This window comes from Lissotriton vulgaris, chromosome 7 (assembly GCF_964263255.1).
Source record: "Lissotriton vulgaris chromosome 7, aLisVul1.2, whole genome shotgun sequence".
Taxonomy (NCBI): domain Eukaryota; kingdom Metazoa; phylum Chordata; class Amphibia; order Caudata; family Salamandridae; genus Lissotriton; species Lissotriton vulgaris.
The window spans coordinates 326,484,831-326,504,567 of record NC_141695.1 but is presented as its reverse complement, the minus strand read 5'-3'; the positions used below and the strand labels follow the sequence as shown (position 1 = coordinate 326,504,567).

The 19,737-nt window shown below is 43.8% G+C and overlaps 1 protein-coding gene across 6 annotated transcripts in view; it reads right to left on the bottom strand.

Annotated features, from left to right (window-relative positions):
- LOC147701488 (protein kinase C and casein kinase II substrate protein 3-like) overlaps positions 1-19,285 on the bottom strand; it is a 267,515-nt gene extending 248,230 nt beyond the window's left edge. For 2 of the 6 annotated variants that reach the window (XM_086930171.1, XM_086930172.1), the window contains exon 1: positions 19,066-19,213. The gene's annotated coding sequence lies outside the window, so the exon portion shown is untranslated. The other 4 variants (XM_086930170.1, XM_086930167.1, XM_086930168.1 and 1 more) reach the window with 4 other exon arrangements.
- Positions 19,286-19,737: the final 452 nt, after the last annotated feature.

The window sequence follows — 19,737 nt, the reverse complement described above, 5'->3', positions numbered from 1 at the left end:
ATCACCAAAGACATGGACAGCCTGGATTCTCACCAGTGGCCTACACCTTAACTTAGTGAGTTTGGAATGACGGAAGAGATGGACAGCCTGGCTTCTCACCAGTGGCCTACACCGTATCTTAGTGAGTTTGGAATCGCGGAAGAGCTGGACAGCCTGGATTCTTTCCAGACCAGTGGTCTAAACTTTAACTTAGTGGATGTAGGAAACTCTGAAGAGATGGAGAGCCTGGATTCTCACCAGTGGTTTACAGTGTAACTTAGTGCGTGTAGGAATCACTAAAGAGATGGACAGCCTGGATTCTCACTAGTGGCCTACACTGTAACGTAGTGGGTGTAGGAATCATCAAAGAGATGGACAGCCTGGATTCTCACTAGTGGCCTACACTGTAACGTAGTGGGTGTAGGAATCATCAAAGAGATGGACAGCCTGGATTCTCACCAGTGGCCTACACCTTAACTTAGTGGGTGTGGGCCATTTGCCCCTCCCTGTCACTGCAGATCCCACTCTTATCCATCTTCCAGTGCCGAATGAACTTAACTTATTTAGGCTCCTTGTGTTCATGCCCCTAATGTTTGGGAGACTCAGCTTGCTTTCTTGATTAGTTTTCTCCCTCTGAATTATTCAGATACTTTTTTGCATGGGTTATCACCACCCGCACCAATTAGGTGATCGGAGTCCTCTGTCTGGAAGCCAGAGTGAGCTTCTTCTATTGTTTAGAACTGGCACTTTAGTTTTTTTGGGTGTTTGCCACTGGCAGCCCCTCTCTAGAAACTTGTTCCCTGGTAGTCCCTCTCTAGAAACTTGTGCCCTGGCAGCCCCTCTCTAGAAACTTGTGCCCTGGTAGTCTAGAAACTTGTGCCCTGGTAGTCTCTCTCTAGAAACTTGTGCCCTGGCAGCCCCTCTCTAGAAACTTGTTCCCTGGTAGTCCCTCTCTAGAAACTTGTGCCCAGGCAGCCCTTCTCTAGAAACCTGTGCCCACTCTCTCTCTAGAAACTTGTGCCCTGGTAGTCTCTCTAGTAACTTGTGCCCTGGCAGTCCCTCTCTAGAAACTTGTGGCCTGGCAGTCCCTCTCTAGAAACTTGTGCCCTGGCAGCCCCTCTCTAGAAACTTGTGTCCTGGTAGTCTCTCTCTAGAAACGTGTGCCCTGGCAGCCCCTCTCTAGAAACCTGTGCCTTGGTACTCTCTCCCTAGAAACTTGTTTCCTAGCAGCCCCTCTCTAGAAACTTGTGCCCTGGTAGTCCCTCTCTAGAAACTTGTGACAAGACATTCTGCTTTTCCATTGGCATATTTCTCTGTTCATGTTATCACGAGTCTGTTCCCAGCTGCTCTGGTGTCCACAGTTACTCAGGGGTTTTAATTCTCCTTCACATATGTCAGAGGATTCCAGGGCCATCATGTTTTCACTTGTTATATCCTCTGGTGTATTAAAAGCTGCTGTGCTGCCTTCACTTATTCTTGTAAATGGGCAATATTTCTCCCTAGAAGTACTGGCGTGAGCACGCGGCCTCAGCTATTGGATGGTCTCTTATGATTTCTACTGATGTCCTCCTCTCTTTTACATCTTCATCCCAGAACCTTTCCCTGCACCCTTTAGGTTTTATTTTTTCCATCGAACGTTGGGATCGTTGAGTTCTCTGCGTAGTGACTATCAGGGTACAAGTGACTATTTCAATAGGCTTCTTTTAAGTCTTGTTCAGCGATAGGAGGACCCTTGTCGTGCTGAGTGGTTCTATATAGGGGGTCCTCATCAGGTGCGTCATCTCTCGACAAACGTATTGTTATAGGGTGCTGAGAAATCTCTTCCCAAAGCTTTCCACTTTGGTGTCCTTGAACAGATCTTTCGCTCTCTTATCAGGTGAGCGCCACTTGTGTCCCTTCTTTGCTCTGCCCTCTCCTGGGCATAGTCTGTTCCTCTTGCTTCGTCAGAGCCTACCGGGGTAGATACCACATCAACGAGAGCCCTGGAAAGTTTGCTAGTGGTAATAGGAGACTAGGACAGCGGAGAGTAAATGCCAGTCAAAATCTTCGAAGACTTTATGAAACTGTGTAAGAAAGTTTGCTACAGAGTCAATTTAACAACCATGGAACATCGACAACGCATGCATGCTACAGCACTTCAATTATTGGAAATGTTTTCCATGGATTATCCCCCATTATTTTATTTTTCTGGGGATGCTCAAATTATCAGCCATTTTGGAATGCGTCTTCATCACTACTAGCACCTATGTAGGTGGAGAAGCCCCCAGTGCCCCAGAAACTATTGTCACCAATGTGAACCCTTAGTTGGCTTTCGAGGATCCAGGATACAATATGTTCAGTGGAGATAAATGTATCAGATTCACATGGCCAATGTAAATAGAGCATAGCCTCATGTTTGTATGTGGCTTCAAGGCCAATCAATCAAAATGCTGAATGCTTTTAGAATTTCGCATCCATTGACTTATCCGCAGATGGTACAAAGTAAAGATATCAGAAGTCAGCAATGCTTTTACCCTTTACAGTGTGGATTTGTTTCTTTTTTTTTACTAACTATCTTCCAAAACAGAGAACAGATTTACAGAAACTACAAAAATGATCCAGACTGGAAAGTTCCCTGCCTTTCCGGCCAAATCTGATGTAAATCTATCCCGTGGTTTGGACTGAGTATGAGAACAAAATTCAACATGGGGATTTCGAGCCATGCTGCCAAAAGTCTTCTGCTTGCATAACTTGTGAACCCCAGGATGAAGCTGTGCCAAATATGGAACAAAGGGCCAGTATTAGGCTTGTCGAGTATCTGCCAAATGACATGTAAATGTGCTGAAGTTACTTAAGTTATCCACATTACAAAAATGAATTTCCTAAATCTCAATCACTCAATATATATATATATATATATATATATATATATATATATATATATATATATATAGATATATAGATATATAGATATATAGGTATATAGATATCTATCTATATATATTACCTACTGGCTATCGCCAGTAGGTATATATAGTTAGGATTTTTTCCCTATGGGATTTCTGAAAATTCTATGCCTAATAACTTTGGCGTTTGTGGACGGAATCGGCTGAAATTTTCAGGAAAATGGCACATTTTGTTTCTGAGCAGCTCCTGGAAATTTGGGGGGGGTTCGTCAAGGGGGGGCTGAGAAAAAAGGGGGGTCCCAAAACGCGTTTTTAACATTGAGTTTTCCATAGGGCGGTTGGACTCACTTTTAGCCCGAACGGCTGAATGGATTTGCACGAAACTTGGCAAAATTGTAGGGACTGTTAGTCCGATGTGCCTTTGCTAGGTCTCAATATATGTGCTCCAGTAGTTTTTGAGAAATTAACGTTCAAAACAAGATATATATCTGTAACAGCGCTCCGGGCAGCGATCCGGTCCGCTTACTTTTCGCGAAACGGAACTTTGCGCGCAGAAAGCTGATTGGCTCTCCGGTGTCTGTCAACATTCTAAACAGTCCGAAGCGGCCGCCATCTTATCTCTCGGTAGGATCGAGAGAGAAGAGGTGAAAAACGAAGAGGGAATTTATTGAAAGGGTGCAAGGTATACCCCTCTTGACCCCCTAGGATTGTTGTTGGGGTTATTAAAGGGTCCCGTGGGGAAAATAAAAAAAAAATTATTTTTCACGGTAGAAGCGTTTCCCGGGCCGCGAACTGGGCCGCAAACTGGTAGCGAAACGGGAATTCGCCATTTTGTGCTTCGTTTTAATTGTTTAGAGACAAAAATTATCGCCGCACATCGGCCACAATGCATGAATATCGTTGAAAAGTCAGCGATATTCATGCATTATCCAGCAAATGCTCTTAGCCATGTTATCCACCTTCCATTGGATAACAGAAAGCTGATTGGCTCTCCGGTGTCTGTCAACATTCTAAATAGTCCGGAGCGGCCGCCATCTTATCTCTCGGTAGGATTGAGAGAGAAGAAGAGGTGAAAAACGAAGGGGGAATTTATTGAAAGGGGGCAAGGTATACCCCTCTTGACCCCCTAGGAATGTTGTTGGGGTTATTAAAGGGTCCCGTGGGGAAAATAAAAAAAAATTGATTTTTCACGGTAGAAGCGCTTCACGGGCCGCGAACTGGGCCGCAAACTGGTAGCGAAACGGGAATTCGCCATTTTGTGCTTCGTTTTAATTGTTTAGAGACAAAAATTATCGCCGCACATCGGCCACAATGCATGAATATCGCTGAAAAGTCAGCGATATTCATGCATTATCCAGCAAATGCTCTTAGCCATGTTATCCACCTTCCATTGGATAACATGGCTAAAAACCGCTCTGTGCGTGAGCTTTTTTTTTTTTTTTTTTTTGCTGCGTGACGTTTGTTAACGTTCGATTCGATGGAAATCAGGAAGTGTTGAACACCATTTTGTCACTGCGAGTAAATATTTTGTTATAAATGAATCCTTATTGATAAACATTGTCTGCGCCATCTTGCGTTTTTGTCCAATGCCACAATTTTGTCGTGCACGGCAGCCATTTTAGATGCCTTGACCAGGGCCACTCTCTGCACGCCGTCGATTCTCAGCATGGCCCCCCACCCTCGCAAGAATCTCCCCCACGCACTGGTCACCCCGCTCTAGCGAAACGGGAATTCGCCATTTTGTGCTTCGTTTTAATTGTTTAGAGACAAAAATTATCGCCGCACATCGGCCACAATGCATGAATATCGTTGAAAAGTCAGCGATATTCATGCATTATCCAGCAAATGCTCTTAGCCATGTTATCCACCTTCCATTGGATAACAGAAAGCTGATTGGCTCTCCGGTGTCTGTCAACATTCTAAATAGTCCGGAGCGGCCGCCATCTTATCTCTCGGTAGGATTGAGAGAGAAGAAGAGGTGAAAAACGAAGGGGGAATTTATTGAAAGGGGGCAAGGTATACCCCTCTTGACCCCCTAGGAATGTTGTTGGGGTTATTAAAGGGTCCCGTGGGGAAAATAAAAAAAAATTGATTTTTCACGGTAGAAGCGCTTCACGGGCCGCGAACTGGGCCGCAAACTGGTAGCGAAACGGGAATTCGCCATTTTGTGCTTCGTTTTAATTGTTTAGAGACAAAAATTATCGCCGCACATCGGCCACAATGCATGAATATCGCTGAAAAGTCAGCGATATTCATGCATTATCCAGCAAATGCTCTTAGCCATGTTATCCACCTTCCATTGGATAACATGGCTAAAAACCGCTCTGTGCGTGAGCTTTTTTTTTTTTTTTTTTTGCTGCGTGACGTTTGTTAACGTTCGATTCGATGGAAATCAGGAAGTGTTGAACACCATTTTGTCACTGCGAGTAAATATTTTGTTATAAATGAATCCTTATTGATAAACATTGTCTGCGCCATCTTGCGTTTTTGTCCAATGCCACAATTTTGTCGTGCACGGCAGCCATTTTAGATGCCTTGACCAGGGCCACTCTCTGCACGCCGTCGATTCTCAGCATTCTCAGCATGGCCCCCCACCCTCGCAAGAATCTCCCCCACGCACTGGTCACCCCGCTCTCTCTCTCATGCATGGGCCATATACTTCCCCCCATCTGCGCTGCTCTTCTCTGAGAATCACACCCTGTGCCCGCTCGACACCTCCCTTTCACCCTATTCACTACCGCACCCTCTGACACTTCTCTTCCTCTGTGTCCGATTGTCCAGGCCGGACCTAGGCTATCACCTAGCCCTGCGGATGTAGTTTATGGCTCCAGCTGTAGAGTATCCAGACATGCCAACCCTCCCGATTCAGGTGTGAGACTACTGATTTCAGTGCTAGTCTTTCGCTTCCCGATTCCTGCAAGGAAAAACCCGGGGGCATATTTCCAACAACTAGCGGTAATTTTTGTCTCTAACTTGTTTAGAGACAATAATTATCGCCGCACTTCGGCGAATTTTATCGCACATAAACCTTGCTATTAGCAAGGTTTATCGCAAATGCGATAAAAAACGGCCGCAATGCATGAATATCGCTGAAAAGTCAGCGATATTCATGCATTAGTCAGCAAATGCTCTTAGCCATGTTATCCACTTCCCATTGAACAAGCGCATGGTCTTTTAAAGATTTGTGAAGTACTCGGGCGGCGGTGTGTGTGTGTCCTCTTTCAGGAGCGGGCGGGGGGGCACTGGCAGCAATTTGCAGGCCAGGCAGTGTTCAACACGTGCATCACCTTTTCTCTGCCTGCTATTGCGCTCCATTCTTCGGAAAGGTAAGAAAAAGAACGTGCATTTGAGTTTGAAATGTCCGATCTTGTAGTAGTACACTTGCAAAGCCCACACATGACAATAACCCGATTCAAGGCCCCATTCACCCGATTTTTTTAAAAAATATAGTACTCCAAGACAGTTACATTTTAAAACTTTATTAATATTTAAATATAACGAACGCAACAAAAACTGTAAATATATTTAACCATTTTTTGAAATTAACCAGAACTATGACGATAACAACAACAACAACAATAATATAACTTTTATGCCTAAATTACGCAAACATTTAGCTAATCTGCTAAAGGGGGGAGTCGCCATTTCTTTACAATAATCAATAATGAAAAATCCACATCAATAGGGTTGCCCGTTTTCTCGATGCAGCACTATAGTGCAATATACACAGCACCTGGGGTGTCAAGAGTGAACAGGTCTTTCTTTGTTCCTTAAGATGTTATCTCCGAGAATGCTGATGCATTGGTGTCTGTACACTTCTTTGTCAATTCTGTCAAGATGATAACTGCTTTATAAACAGACGATATCTTTGTTTCGTCATTAGTGTTAAGTGTGTCTGAAACTACAGTGCCCTTCTGTTTTTTTTTCTTCAGGCTCTACAGAGTTTTGTGTGTTGTTCTTTTGAGCGACAATTATTCCAGAGGTTTCAGGTTCACTTGTTTTGTTCTGCAGTGAGTTAACAGCTTTAGAGAGTTCATGTTTATTTGCTATGTCCTGCTGTTCGTGAACTGCTTCAGAGACGTCAGCCTCATTTTTTATGTTTCAGTAGATCCTGGACCTGCCCGGCCGCGCCCAAAATGGCGCCGGTGTAAATGGGACTCGTAACTGCTTGTTCTGTACTGGTTGCCCAACCTTGATATCACGAGATACATATGCAGTTTTGAAGCACATGGCGGAGGCTTGTCTGCTGTAGTGGGGCGTCCCTTTATCGTTTCAGTCGCCATTCCGCCCGCTTTTGCTACACTGTGCCTCATCCGCCATTCAGCTGTTTACCGCCCGCTCTTACGGCTACAGCGTCTCGCTCACCATGTAGTTGAGTTGTTCCCACTCTTGCGGTGCAGCGGTAGGCGGCTGCCACAGGACTCTTAAAATGGCGGCCGGCTCTTCGGATTTGGGCCTGGTCCAGTAAAATGGCCCTGGGACACCTTGGAACTCGGACGCTTGTCTGCCAGGGCTTGGGTTCCATTCTCGAAAGCGTCCCCTCAGCCTTGAAGATTGTACAAAAGTCTTGGGGGCCCTCGACTCCCGCAGGCTTCCGGTGGGGAGCGGCTGCCATGATTTCTTGCGGAATGGCCACGACGGAGCTACGAGATGGTGGTGCTCTCATGGTGACGCCAGCTTCAGTCTGAAACATCCAGAAACAAGGTGGGGCTTTCATCGTTTGGGGAAAAAAAATGTTTTAATCCAATGAAAAGTGTTATTTTTAGGTCACATGACCTAGTCTTACATAATTAGGAAAAGAAAAGAAAAATGAACCAATGAAAAGTTTTATTAACAAGTCACATGACCTGTTATGCTTACGTTACGCGCTGCGCGGCGCGCTCTGGATCGTTTCCGGGAAGCTGCGCCTTGCGCACCGGAGCACTTCCGGGTGCGCTAACGCGTCGCGTCATATGACGCATTACGCGACAATGCAGGTGCAGAATATAGTCAAAATGTCTCCACCAACCAGCGGTCGGAATTCCACCGCTTTCAGCAGTCCAAAAAGTTCGGTCAAATCTTAAGAGCGGGAGCAACTCAACTACATGGTGAGCGAGACGTTGTAGTCGCAAGAGCGAGCGGTAAACAGCTGAATGGCGGAAGACGCACAGAGTACCAAAAGCGGGCGGAATGGCAACTAAAACGGTAAAGGGGCGCCCTACGACAGCGTGTCTTCAGGTGAAACGGATTGTGGGACAAGGTCCAGAATGAAAGATTCTTCAAAAGGGAAAAAATTCCGCCGGACCCCGGGAGCCGGCCGCCTATGCCGGGGGCGATCTCAGGCCTCACCAGGGCAACACGACTTGGGGAGGGGGCAGGAGCCAAGCGCCCCCTCTCAGTCCGCGCCATCTCACCGCCCCTCGGGGGCCTCCGTCAAGCGGTTTAGGGAGGCACCGTATCACATTGTTTTCCAATGCAGTCAGGTCCACAAATGGACCCCACTTACTTTGAATAGTGAAGCTGCAGCAGGTGCAAATAAGGTTTAAACAGTGTTACAAGAACTGCTTAGAATTCTGAAGTATGGCACTCAATAACCAAGACTTATGCCATTTATGTAAGGCAGTGACATGGAAGCAACTCAGGGACAAAAAGCATGAACGAACATTCACGTATGAAAATCTTATTTGGAGAAGGGGTAGAATCCAAACGCCCCCTGCCAGTTCGCGCCACTACACCGTATGTGGAAAATCTGAAGCCATCATTCTACAAACTCTCAACGCTTGTTATCAGTGCATGAGTTTCATGCTCGATCGATTGAGCTAGCCGGATCGGGCAATAAAAAGTATAAAATAGTTATGTAAATAGTTATTTAATAAAATGTTTTATTCTGTTTCTTTGGTGGTGTGTTGTGTATATTTATAATATTTGCATAGGGTTTGCCGTTATTTTGGGCGGTGTGGGTGGCGGAGTCGAGCTGTTTTGCAGCCCTCATGGTGTGGAGCTCAATTCATTTCACTATTTTCGTATTTCTCATGAAGGGTTATTCCTAATGTTTGTATTTTACCGAGGTTAAAAAGAGATCCAATTAGTGGCCTACTGATTTTGCTCGATTACTTTTATTTTTTTACACGATTTTTCACTATCTGCAAAGACTAAACAGAGTATTGCGACTTTGTGCTTGTTTGTAAATAGAGAATGATCCAAAGAGAACCAATTGTAAAACAGTAAATGCTTGGATAATAATCAATCAAATGGAGAGACAAGCAGGTACGACGGATTACAACAGGGGTAAAGGTCTGCGTTAACTACCGTTCACTATCTGCAAAGAGAGAGTACTACTAAGAGAAAAGAGGGGAGTGGGGAGGGGGGGCAGCGTTCAAAGCACATCAGCGTGCATAAACACGAAAACGTTTTTACCTATCACGTACTTGACATTTGACAGCTTTTGATGTTTGCTATTAAAAAAACATTGAAATTCACAGAAAAAACCATAGGTTATACTCCATATATAGTTAGGAATTTGCATTTACAAAACCTTGAAAATTCAATGAAAAAACCATTGGTTTTAGGCCATATATAGTTAGGGATTTGCATTTAGAAAACCTTATTTTACTCGCATAAAACCATTGAAATTCCATATATAGTTATAAGCGCTAACTATATATCGCGCACCCGCAATCCACTGCTGATGATGTCACATATTACATCATTCATGACATGGTTAGTGACATCACTGATGACATCACTGATGACATCTCAAATGACATCACTGATGACATCACTGATAACATCTCATTTGACATGACTGATCACATCACTGATGATATCATTCATGTGATAATACCATGAATCTCTTCAGACTCTAATATAACCTTAGATACAATCAGTGTAAACAGACAGTCACTCATCCATGGAGTTACTCACACACCTAGTCAGTTATGCCAAAAATCAATCACACCTCCATTTTCTCAACTATACAGTTATACACACCTTACTTATTCAAACATATACTAACACATATTTACTTTACTCTCTTATACAATCTCTGATACATGTTCACAATGATCCATACAGCCACTCACACATTCACTAGCTCTTATGCACAGTTATTTATAGATGTCAACTCTCACATGTACTGTGTTTTACATATGTACTTAATTTGACATGTAGCACTGAGATATCCATTCACTCACTAATACACTCATGCACAGTCAACCGCCCATACAGCTGTTTCCACATGCAGTTTTGAATCTATACATATAGTGAATCAACTACTCACACATCTATGTACAGAGTCACACACCTCCCAGCCACCCATACACACACACTCAGTTTCCCATACAAATACTTGGACAACCAATCAATAACCCATAAAGTTACTCATATAGCTACTGATCAACATATGCAGCAGTTTGTAGAACAACAGATATAATGATGTACAAATTAAGACAGTTTAGTCACTAACTCATGCCCTCAGTGAGACACATTTAATCACTCACTCATACAGTCAGTCATGCACCTACTAAATCCTTCATCCAGACACTTATATATCTACTCATTCTTCAATATGTAAAACATATTTTAACTTTACAGAAACATACAGTCACTGGATGTTGTAATCAGTGATGTCATCAGTGATGTCATTTGAGATGCCATCAGTGATGTCATCAGTGATGTCACTAACCATGTCATGAATGATGTAATATGTGACATCATCAGCAGTGGATTGCGGGTGCGCGATATATAGTTAGCGCTTATAACTATATATGGAATTTCAATGGTTTTATGCGAGTAAAATAAGGTTTTCTAAATGCAAATCCCTAACTATATATGGCCTAAAACCAATGGTTTTTTCATTGAATATATATATATATATATATATATATATATCTATATATATATATACACATAATATATATCTCTATATATGTATCTATATGTGTATATATATGTGTGTGTGTATATATATATATATCCCACAAACAAAGTTGCCTGCAAAAGGAGTTGCCACACGACAGGTAAGTATATGCCACGCTTTCTTTAATGCAGCTTCAGCGATAAAAACTGCCACACAGCATTCAAATAAGTCCAGTGACTGGGGCGGGACTTCATTACATCTACAGGTGGTGCCAAGAAAACGTTTTGAATGTGCTAACTTTTCCACAAGCCTTTGAAAAAGTGTTCGATGAACACGAAACGCATCAGGCGCTTACTGGACTTATTTGAATGCTGTGTGGCAGTTTTTATCGCTGATGCTGCATTAAAGAAAGCGTGGCATATACTTACCTGTCGTGTGGCAACTCCTTTTGCAGGCAACTTTGTTTGTGGGATGTTTAGCGGCTTGCCTGAGCCGCGGAGGAGCCCCGGTGTTGCGTGCAGCACTCCAGCAGTGACGTCAACCGTCCCCACTGCATCTGGGACAAGTAGCCGGTTTTGATGCAGCAAAGATGTTTCAGTGGGGAAAACTTTCCATGCATCACCAGCCCACTGGGGTAATAATGGTTTTTAGAGGCACATCGAGGAACGGCTCATTGTAGAAAGATTGGGCACTACGTAGTCCAGAAGGCCAGGTGGTTGGCTACGCCCACTGGGGCGGGACTTCATTACATCTACAGGTGGTGCCAAGAAAACGTTTTGAATGTGCTAACTTTTCCAGAAGCCTTTGAAAAAGTGTTCGATGAACACGAAACGCGTCAGGCGCTCACTGGACTTATTTGAATGCGGTGTGGCAGTTTTTATCGCTGAAGCTGCATTAAAGAAAGCGTGGCATATACCTACTTGTCGTGTGGCAACTCCTTTTGCAGGCAACTTTGTTTGTGGGATATATATATATATATATATATATATATATATATATATATATATATATATATATATATATATATATATATATATATATATATACTACTATTATAAAGAGAGAACAGAAACCTTTTGGCAAGGTAAACTCGGGAACCACAGCGCCAATCCACACACCCAATACATTGTTGTAATCCTCAGGGTGTGTAGATGGACATAGGCTGCATAAAATAAAATAAAAAAGTAAATTAAAAAATGATACTTTAAAAACAAAGTAGTCCCCTAAAAGTAGCTCCGGCCGCGACGTAGCGCTGGCCGCGACCTAGCGATGTCCGCAACGTGCGTGATGACGACAGGCGGGGAGGAGCGGTGATGAGCAGCAGGAGTGGCGGTGAAGTCCGGAGCGCGGTGAAGTCCGGCGGCTCAGGTAAGGCAAAGGCGAGGCGGGAGGAGGGAGGCGGGAGGTGGTCTGGGCAATGTCGGGGCGGGCGGGGGCTACGCTGCCGCAATCCGGAAATGCTGCCCCCAGCCCCCTTCTGCCCCAGGCAACGCTGGGGCAGCCTGCTAGTATATATATACACACACATACACTCACATTTTCTCCTCCAAAGACTGAGGGTGCTGGCGTGTTTCACCATCAGGAACGAAAACAGCACTCTGGTTACTGCTTCCAAAATGAATTTATTGAGGCTGAAGCTTATCAACGAATTTCGGTTAAACACTGCAACCGTGATCATGATAAACGCCATTGTCTGTGTTCACATTAAGTACTTCGCCTAAGTTAACAACATAAACATAGGACACGAAAAACAATGCTAGATATATCCGCCATCTTTAAACATTTAAAAATACAATTTTGTACATACCAAATGATTCACTCTGAAAGTAAACGTCCAAACCAAAACATGTCACGTTATCACTGCATGATTATCACATGATTTGTATTAGATAGTGTCTGATTTACTTGTGTAAACCATTGAATGATCTAGATAAATACATTTGATCTATGGCTGGTATGTGCACTCTTGCGCCAGGATACCTGCAAGGCGACAGTGCACTTTATAAGTTGAATAAATAAATAAATAAATATACACCTATAACTGCGATTTTTGACGTTTCAACTCATTTTCGACCCAGCAATATACCAGACCATGTAAACATGATCACAAAATTCATATTGGCATCATCATAAAACATTTGCCTGTGATTAAAGTAACACTCCAAATCTAGCACAAAACGTTGCAAAAATGTCTTCACTTGGCTCTAGACGTTCATTCTGCTCAAGTGGACTCAGATATCAGTGAAAACCATTCTGATGCTGCATTGTCTCATGAATTGCCTCGATCCAAAACGCAAATATTCTAATAACTATAATTTCATTGCCAATGGCCTTGAACTGTTTAGCAAGATGTTTAATAATCGTTAACCTAAACATGCATAGAATTCATCGTCCACGTTTAAACCATGTGACTTCTTGCAATCCATCTCAAATATGAAGCTGATCAACTAATAGTACCATTGTACGTCAGTGCCGTAGCACCAATCATCTGCCGTTTCCTTATGTAAAAATACAGAAACATTTGTTTTTTATCACTCAATAATGCTTATAAATTTAAATAGCTGCTATATTTATCTTTGATTGTTAAAACCATGTTGGTCTTTCTATTCACTGCCCAATAGGATAGACCAACAGAGCACACTGCACACACCCAACACACCTCAAATGTGCCTTGAATGGCTACCAATGGGCCAACAGCATTCAAGACCAGCACAATTTCTAACAGAGCACATTTATTTATATATTTTTTTATTTAGGACTTTCATTTAGCACATCGAATGTACTCACAATTGCTTCAGAGGATTGGAAGAACTGTTAATTTGTCATTAAAAAGCATGTTATATGGGTTAATGATGTCCAGAATCCAGCCTCGATTTTAGCAGCTAAACTGGGGGTTACCTCTGAACCCTACGGCCTGGCAAGCTGGGTCTAATTAAAATTACTATTTATTTTAGAGCTAAAGAAATAATGTAAACATGGAAAACATGACAGCGAGAGCAGCGAGTGGGAGAGGGAAAGAGAAAAAAGCAAAAAGAGAATGAGACAAGAAATAAAGATGGGCATAGAAACTGGAAATGAGAGAGGGAAGAAAGGAAGGTAGGTAGGAAAGGTGAAGTGAAGTAAGTGTGAAAGGAAGGAATGAAAGGTGAAAGAAAAGTGGAAGGAAGTAAATGTGTAAAAAAAAGAAAGAACAATACAATGATGGATGACGAGAAGGGAGAAAGGATAGATGTGGATGGATGAAAGGATCAACTGGTGATGGATGGATGGAGAGATGGTTGCAATAATGGACAGAAGGGTTAAATAATAAATGGAAGGAAGACCATTAGGATGGATGGTTGGTGAATGGATCGATCAACGTGAATGGAATGTTTCAGTAGTTGGAATTGTAAAAGAATGATGGGTGGGTGCATGGATGATGAAAGGATGGAAGGACGTAAATCTGAATTGGGGGATATACAAAATTGAGGCTACCCAAAGCACACCTTATAGTTGTCTTTTTTAAGTACTAGCTAAATGATTGCTACTTTAAGGATCAGTATATCCTCTATTGGACAATGAAGCAGAGTACAACAAACATCAATTCCAAAAACGAAGATCCAGGCAGTTCAGAGTAAGTTCAATGTCAATCTTCTTGTAATTTCATCAATTCTTTATTATTATTCAAAAAATCATATAAGATCTCCCAGCAGGTAGTTTGCCAACACGTGTTTCGTCTTGCACTAAGACTTTCTCAAGGCATATGTGTTGGTGGTGAATATCCAAATGTCAGCTTGCAGAAAGAGGGATCACGAATCTATCTCAGCACTGTGAACCAAGGTAAAAGAATTTATTCTCCTGAGGTCCCAAACTGAATTCTAGGCATAAGCTAACATGGAGGTGAATGTTGTCCTCACAAAGTCCTATTGTCGGACAGGATGGGTGTCAAACTGTTCCATACAAAGCCGGCCCCAAGATATTCTATCAAATGGTCAAAAATTAATTGCAGTGGCTTCAGTTGTATAAAGGTTCACGACGAAGTCTTATGTGTACGGCGAATGAATGTATATCCAAAATGTAGTGATAGTAACTTCAGTTGGGTGAGGGTTTGCAGCGTAGTCCTATTTATATTTGTGTATCTCTGACCCAAGAGACCTGAATAAAGATCCCCAGGTATCAAAATTTGAGAAACAAAGTAAATGCACGGTCGCTGGTTATCAAACAAGTAGTAAAAACCTCTCGGAAAGCATAACCATAGTACGTTTGCAATCCGAACAGTCGAAGTTCATATCAGAAACGCGCTCCGTCACCTCCAAGTAAGGTGTGCTTTGGGTATCCTCAATTTTGTATGTTTAGTTTGGTTTTCACATTCATGTGTACCTACAGCACCTTGAGGTAGTAGGTGCTTGGGGCAGACTCAGCACCCGATTCTTATACATTTTGTATTGTACTGAACTAGTCACACTTTATACTGTGTATATAATACAACTTCAAATGATGAATTGTGCGGACGTTTCCCTTGGGAACACTACTACCTAAATCTTTCAGTACTGAATTGGGGGATGGATGAATGGATATATTAACTGATATGCTGATAAAAAGATCATTGAATGGATGGAATGCGGAAAGAATAGATGCTGGGATGAAAACATGGATATATGGAATGATGGGAAAGGCAAAGGATAATACCAAGGGCATGTGGTTTGGGGTCAAAGGAAACACGTTTTCATTCACTGGACACATCAGCTGAACTCTCTGTGGCACAAAAAGTTTGGCTGCCGATTTACACCGCCACACTATGGCTATGTTAAAAAGAACTGTATGCACTAAGGCAAACTTTGTATTCATGTGTGTACATTGTTCAAACTTGTATACAGGATTCAGAAATGCAAAAACATTTCTATTAGTGCTGGTGCTCTACAGACATGCAGGGAACTGGGAGCTCAGCTTACATTACTGACAGCGGTGCCAGTATAAAAATGTGAACACGTTTGAGGAATTTAACAATTTGGCACTAATTATAAATCTCCAAGAATGCGCCCATATAATATTAAATACATGTAGAGGCCTGAAAAGAAGATTGGTCATTGTTTGCTTTCAAAATAAAATAATGCACACAAAAATGTGCAACTTGAAAAAAATGTTTTGCAAAACCATTGTACAATTTTAGATACGATTTCTCTGTGGCATTATTTTGCAAAACATGGCAGATACATGACAATATTTTCTAAAAAAGTGTAATGTAGAATCAGCGTACAATCTTTATGAGCAACATTATGGGCAACGTGAAAATAAATGAAGGCTCCAATTCCTTTTAAACAAAGTCACAACATTACACCTACAGATGTCCTTGCATTGAATCAAATTTACAACTTTAAGAGATTTTGAAGAAGTTGTAGAAGTAGATCTGTTAAAAGCGCCCTTAGCAATTTTTTGTGAATCCATTTTGACATGAGGAAATATAAAAGTGCATATCTGAGTGTGTGAAAATCTGCTAAACTACTGCAAAATAACTTTCCGCAGACCACCTTTATTCCCTCCCTGGAAAACATGCCCACCCTTACCGGGATCAATTTCCAACCTTTTCCAGTGCAGAAAGAGATGCAGAGCAGTTTGTAAATACCCTTTAACATGTATGTTTATGTGTGTGCACAGACGCTCAGGGCATTCCAAACCAGGAACTAGCACTTCCTGCTCACTTCTAGTCCCTGTATGCAGTGCTGTGGAAAGGTGGCAATATTAGAACCTTGCTAGAATCCAGACCCCAAGAGTTGGGTGTGTTAGTGCGCCCACAACAGCTCTAAATAGCACAGGGCATCATCAAATACAAAATATGAGATGGGACACCTAACACACTTCCAGCACTGCATAGATGTGCCACCTAGATGGGTATTACTGTGCCCACCACAGCCCTTGGACACACCAACAGGACCCACCTACATACAACAGAATGTGTGTAACCAGCTCCTCAACTCCACACAGCCCACGAAAGCCATCAGTTGGCTAGCCATGATCACAAACACTACCCACTGCATCGAATTAAGTGGTTCAACAAGATCAAGTCTTGGTTCTTAAAAATTGGGTTGGGGCAGCTTTGGGAGGAACCTGGGACCATTACTCAATCTATGGTCCCCCTTTTAAAAAAAGGTTCTGGGGACTGATGGCCTCGGAAAGCATTGAACGCATTGCACATGGCACTTTACCCATGAGGTTCTTAAATGTGAAAGGTAGTTTTGGTTTCGAAACTTTCTTGGACGATATCGAACCACCACAGGCACGAGCACTGTATACCCAACTCAGATACGGAACCATTCCCTTAAATGCAAGGAGAAGTTGCTGGGGAAATGTGTCAATCAAACCATTGGGTCCTTCATGCCACACTGCTCCCGAGACACTTGAGCATTTTCTCTTCTGTTGTCCCTCCTATGCTGATTTTAGAAGAACCTGGATGGCCCCTGGCTGCCGTATGCTTTCTATTAGGTGTCCTTTGGAAGCGACACACGTTTTTAAATCAGACACCACAAGTTGGTTAGTGTTCACTATTTTGAGATTTCTGCTATTTGCGTGGTGGAAGAGGTCAAAATGTGCTCCTTAGTCTCGGAATATTTGTGTGCCTTTTTTGCTCTACCTGTTTTTATGATTGATCCTGCTCACTATGTTGTTATGGGACTTATAACTTTGTATTTTAATGGATATCTTATTGAACATTATTTGAATGCAATATTACTTGTTTTTATTCTGATGTACTTTTTTATGATGAGAATGATCATACTTTTGATCGAATAAACAACTACTACCCACTGCATCAAGTTATTACACACACATGAAAACGTGTATGATAATAAACAAACCAGATCACCAGTTGGTGCATAAGCCTCATGGATTGACCTGCGGCCAGACCCAGCAAACGAACAACACAAGTCATGTTCAACAATCAAACATTGTCACACTGACTGTACAAATCACTTCTCATGAACACTGAAAGATCCAGTCTGTAATGAAGTCATTTAAACCAAGGTGAGAAGATGTCGTTCGCAGTGGGGTTGTGAGGCTACACCCATGGCAGCACGATGCCAAATAATCAATTATAACATAAAATATCAAAATAGATTACTTGATTATGACTCATTTGAAATAAAACCCATGAAATCGAACACAAAGCAACAGTCCTTACACAAACAAACCTTAAAAAATGAACATTAATTAAAGAGTCCCAGAAGATATTTACACATACAGTTTATCGAATAGATACAACAACAGTTAAACTGCACCTACAGCAATAGACATCCGTGTCAAGTGCCCCGCTCGGGCAATCACTGCAGACCCATTCTCTGCAATCTGCTATTAATTACCACTGATGAGGAAGGAGGGGGGCAACCTGACCCCCGCCAAGCTTCACCTCTCTAGAGTCCCACTCAAAACAGGTTCGGCATAGCGCCGAGAACCGGACACAGTTTAGCAGCAATAACATTTCGGTCAAAAACATGCGACTAGTTACGCATCTTACTAGCTGCATGTCTGCTCAGGGGCTGAACCCTTTGTTTCTCGCTCTCTTCCTTCGCTTAATAAAGCTCCTGTCTGTCTCTCGTATGCCTCCTTTCTCAATATTGATCTTTCTCTCTATATAAATATGCGCGCACTCATTCTTTTCCTCCTGCTCTGTCGCCGTCAGCCTCTCGCCCCCTGCCCTCTTCTCTTCCTAGGTGTCTGTGTGTTTCGGTTGAACCTATAGTTCTTTCTCTCCTGCTCTGCCCTTCACCTTCCTCCGGTTTCCCTTGCGCCTCTTCTTTCTCTCCTCTCTCGTCCCCGTTTCTCTCCTCCTTTTCATTTTCGTCTCCTCTCCCTCCTCCTCTTCTTCCCTTCCCTCCCCACCCGTCCTTTCTTGGCAGGTCTCCGCGCTTCGCTCAGCTGCGCTAACATGTCCCGTTACTCGCCCTTCCCAAGCCTCGACTTTTACCGAAGTTCAGGCCCAGAAACGGAACTTTTAAGATTCCCCGGCGCCCCTCTCACCCACTCCCCGTTATACAAACCCCACACACCCCAAGAACACACACCGAGAGCGCTGGGGTCTGCCACCCTCAGCACAGCCCGGCAGCCACGTCCTGCCCGCGGAGAGCCGGGGTGGAGGCTCGAGGGGAGGCGGGATCCGGTCCATTTAGCCCGGAGAGCGCTCGGGCTTTGTTTGAAGGAAAGTGTTTAAGTTTCTGAAAAGTATGCGAGGTGTCCGGAGCACAGGAGGACCCCCGCCCGAGCTGTGTCAAGCGGAGCCCTCGGTGCGTGCCAGCCGCGAGCCCCCTGCCCTGGCACGGGGGGCAGGCTGGCACCAGCGCGCGCCGGCGGGGGCACCGGGGACGAGGGGAGAAAGGAAGCGGGGACAGCACTCACCCACCGAAGCGCGGCGTCCCCTCTCCAGCCTCCGAGTGCGGCGGGCGGGCGGGGGGCGAGCCCACTGCCAGCTGACGGACGAGGGGAGGGGCCGGCCCGGGATTCCCTGCCCGGCTCCCCCACGCACCCTCCTCCTCCATCGGTCACTGCGGGATCTATCGCAGCCAGCAGGGTCTGTCACTGCGGGGGCCTACTTACTGCTTCTGGGTCTGCGCCTGCTCCCCGCAGGGCGGTCACTGCTTCCCGATGGGTGTCACTGTTGAGTTTATCATTGGTGGGGTTGTCACTGTAGAAACGGTCACTGCGGGACCTGTCAAAGCTGGTCACTGCGGGATCCATCACTACCGTGCACGAAATGCTTGCTACGGGATCTGTCACTGCTGGGTCTGTCACTCACTGCAGGTTTGTCACTGGTTCCTAGTGGGTCTGTCACTACGGTGTCTTTCAACGCTCTCTGCTGGGTCTGTCACTGCCGCATCTGTCATTGCTTGCCACTGGGTCTGTGACTGCCGGGACTGTCACTGCCGGGTCTTTCACTGCTCTCTGCTGGGTCTGCACTGTCACTGCTTGCTGGTGGGCATGTCACTGCTCCTGATGGGTCTATCACTGCGGCATCTGTCGCTGCTTGCCACTGGGTCTGTGACTGCTGGGTCTGTCACTGTCACTACTGGG